Below are 4,097 nucleotides of genomic sequence, written 5' to 3' on the forward strand. Positions count from 1 at the left end.
GGAGAAAACGAGCAGCAGTGCAGCACAATAATTTGCGGATCAAGATTTAAATGATGCATGAGAATTACAGCCATATGGTGACATCATGCAATGCGTCACTTAACACTAAATATCATGTCCGGATGAATTTAAACAATTTCTACTGGTTTTTAAAACATGCTTCTGTAAACCAACCACTGGAAAACAAAGCCTGAACTTGAACATGCTCCAAACCTGCTGACCTACATAAACCGACCTGTTGGCCCGGTGGCGGTCCGAAGTGTTGGACTGGCCATCAGTTCCGACTTAGTCTGGGACTAATTTTAGCTAAATATGACACCTTACTTTTATACTGAGCCTCTGACTCATCAGCCCCATTATCTAGAAATGAGTCAACACAGGCTTTCTGGGCAAAATGTTCCCTCGTCAAGAGGATTTTCTTGCTTGTTTACAATCGAGAGGATATACCGCTTGCAACAAAGTGAAACGATAAACATCTTGAGGGCGAAATATTAACACTATTTCCCTTTGGCTTCATCAGTGTTCTCAGTCCTGATATAAATAACAACCAGCCTGCTCCGTTCCCAAGAGAGACATCACATTAGAGCAGCGGTGCTGAAGGTCTGAGTCATTATTGATGACTTTTATCGTTAAGTGCCCATAAAGGTACGCTCAGCAGGACACTTCTGCTCTGATTGGTCGATGCCAGAGGAAGAGCTGGAGAGAGAAACAAAAACTAATTTCAGTTTGAGTCACCGGCGAGGCGAGGTGGTGTGAGAAAGGTGGGCGTCTGAATGGAGGAGTCTGTCTGACACACGCAGATATGCTGCGAACAACACACACACACACACACACGCACGCACGCACATTTAACATTCAAAACAATGTGAGCATGTAGAGAAGCTGCTGTGCAGAGGGACATTCAGGGACATTCTTGTGGGTCCAGCTGAAGAGTCCTTGTGTTTTGGCAGCAGGAAGGGACTTCTGGTCACTGCAGCTGCCACGGAGGAGCAGCTGTTCAGCTGCAGAGTTTGATTCATGCAGCCTCAGCTCAATCTGTGAGGCGGAAATGCAATGAGGGACTCATCATGAAATTACAATTAGCCTGTATAAAGCGTCACAAACCGGCTCCTGGGCCACGACGTAAACCCACAGAGACGCAGGGTTTGGTCAAAAGATGAAGAATACCCAGATGTGTATATGCATAGGAGCAAATAGATAGTGTGTATATGGTTGTGTTTGTGAGGGTTGTTAATTTACAAACAAGAAGAAAAAAAAACAGATGGAGAGACGGTGGTACAAACAAGAACCAAGGAAAGAGGGAACACAAACAGGCTTCTGGTCCTGATCGGGTCCTCCCTGTTAACCCTTCCTAAAATTACAGTCAGAGGTTTACATACAAAAACTTCACAGAAGTTAGGACACCCTGACAGCCAGAACACACCCTGGCACATTTGGACATGTGGATACTTAACATTATTGTAATATATGGAAGGATTCAAGCAACATAAATAAAGAAAACAACCTTTGTTCTGATTAGCACACACACTAGCTAAGATCACATGCTTGGGCTTGATTTACTACTGCAGTGTGAAGGAGGTTCGCCCCGTTTAAACCTCAGGCGTTCAGTATGCTTTGCTCCAGACTGTTGAAGTGAGAGCGAACACCACGGTGAGATTCAAAAGGCTGTCTGAAAGACGACTGCAGTGGCTTATGAGTCTGTTATGGGATTTGAAATCAGTCATTTTTCTGTCTGGAAAACTGTCTACAATTTGACAATTGCATTTAAAACAACTTTCAGCATGTCTTTATCTGGCAGTTCATGCAACTTCACCTTGAAAGCAGCCGGTAAGATGGAAAAACTAGAAGAAAACCTAAAAACAGAATCACAATAATTCACGTACACCTGATGTGGCATGGGCTGGGTGTTGCTTTAACTGTTTTCAGTGGGAATAAAAGTCCAATTTTATTTGGACATGCCCACAACTACAGCTCTGGAAAAAAAATGAAGAGACCACTTAAAAGGATCAGTTTCTCTGAGTTAACTCTTTATAGATAAATGTTTGAGTAAAAGGAACATCATTCTTTTATTCTGTAAACTACTGACAACATGTCTCCGAAATCCCAAGCAAAAATTTAGTATTTATTTGCAGGAAATGAGAAATGGTCAAAACAACAAAAAGATTCAGTGCTTTAAGAGCACAAATAATGCAAAGAAAACCAGTTGATATTGATTTAGAAAGAACAATACTAATGTTTTAACTCAGGAAGAGTTCAGAAATCAATATCTGATGGAATTACCAGGAGGGGTTCAGTGCAGTGGGCTCTTAATTTTTTTTTTCCAGAGCTGACAAATAGTAAAGTAAATATTGAAGAAAGTTATAGGTCCATTATTCAGTTTTAATTAAGTTATAATACTCAAATTGTTAAAAACCATAATTGTTTCCCATTATGTTTGAGATCTTATCCAGCCAGTGTGTATAATTCTGACTCTATGCGAATGAAAGAAAATGTGCAATGACTTGACTCAACTTGTTTGAGGTAAAATTGTTCTAAACTATATAGAGAAATAGAGAAGCTTGAGTGCATTATTAAAACACTAAATTAATAATAATAATAATAATCTCTGAGTAGAAATGAAAGCAGCAGAACAAAAAACCAAGAGAGCCCTGCTAACCTGACTGTCACACCAGCCATAAGATTGTCTTCTCTGACTCAATAATGACAGATGTTTTTGCATAATTGATAAACGTTCAGAGAATGAAGTCACATCTCTCTGCTCTAATGACCAGCAGCGACTGATTTGAGTTCATTCACATGCGGCTCTGATGCTGAGTGTGCACCGGAACATCCTGGGAGCAGCTATTCCTGACCCAACTCCAGCTCTGCTGACTGACGGAGGAACACGCCAGACAGGCATGCGTCTGCCAGGAGTCGCAGCGACGGCTCCTCTGTGTGCACATGCACACTGTGTGCACGTGCACACAGTGTGTGCGACACATCCTGTGAGGCTAATGCTTCAGAGCAAGGTCTCTCTTGGATCCAAACTTCTTCAGAGTCCTTCACCAGCGGAGCTGTGAGACGGCAGAGCAGACGGCGGACTAAACGGCGAGAGACACTCTGAAGCTATTTTTGAGACGCAAGAAGAGGCAGCAATGAGTGTCTGTAAGCATCTCCTCCTCTTCCTCTCCCCAACGCCCCCCTCACTTCAGCCATCCTGTAACCATAGAGACCGCTGGTGGCTGAGCAGAGGTTTCTCTCTGGCAGACGTGTTGGTGTCAAATGAGGTGGCTGGATGGAAGCATGCACACAAAAGCACAAAGCTCCATTTAGACACTGCCCCCCCCCCCCCTGATTTTCCTGTGTGAAAGCTCTCTTTTTAAAATTGCACTGTACCTCAGGAACATATGACAGCATGTGAAAGCCAGTCACATTGATGCTTGTCAGAGAAGGAAGCTGTAATGGCTTTATAAACACCAGAAAGGCTGGGAGCAGACAATTAAGGTTGCGGGACTTATTAAAACACCGGTGCACAAACTGTGAGCTGTGAAAAGAGCAACGAGGGTGGGGAGGAAGTAAAGAAAAAATGTTAGCATACAAGCAGCACCCTCTACATTTATTGGTGGCCCAGGCAGATATGGGAAAACGCCACAAGCAGAACCCCGCTCTAAATGTTTACATACTGTCTGGTAACAAAGAAAAGCCTCAGCTTGGCGAGGGATGAGGAGCTCCAGTAGAACGCAGAGTCTTCCTCAGGTTATCTGAGCCACTTCTACCCAAAGAAACCTCCACATTTCCTGCTTTACTGGACCTTCCTGAGATTATTAAAGGAAAATGTGTGTTTGAAGCCGTCCTGTTGATTTAGTTAATATGTCTGGCAAGAAATTTCGGTTTTAAATGCTCAAACCATCAATGTTCATCTAATAGATTATGATTAAAGTAATTATTTTATGGCATTAAAACAATAGTAAGACTAATTTGTTCTTGTAATTGAAGAACAGTGTTTTGATTAAACTCTTTTGCAATATGAATTGACGTCCAGTTTTCTGTCAAATCAGGATCTGAATTAGTGTTAAACTTTTGGAAACGTTAAAATAAGATGCCTGGTCACTTCAGTG

This window comes from Poecilia mexicana, unplaced genomic scaffold, assembly GCF_051168715.1.
Source record: "Poecilia mexicana isolate PSO_F unplaced genomic scaffold, ASM5116871v1 scaffold_9, whole genome shotgun sequence".
NCBI lineage: Eukaryota > Metazoa > Chordata > Actinopteri > Cyprinodontiformes > Poeciliidae > Poecilia > Poecilia mexicana.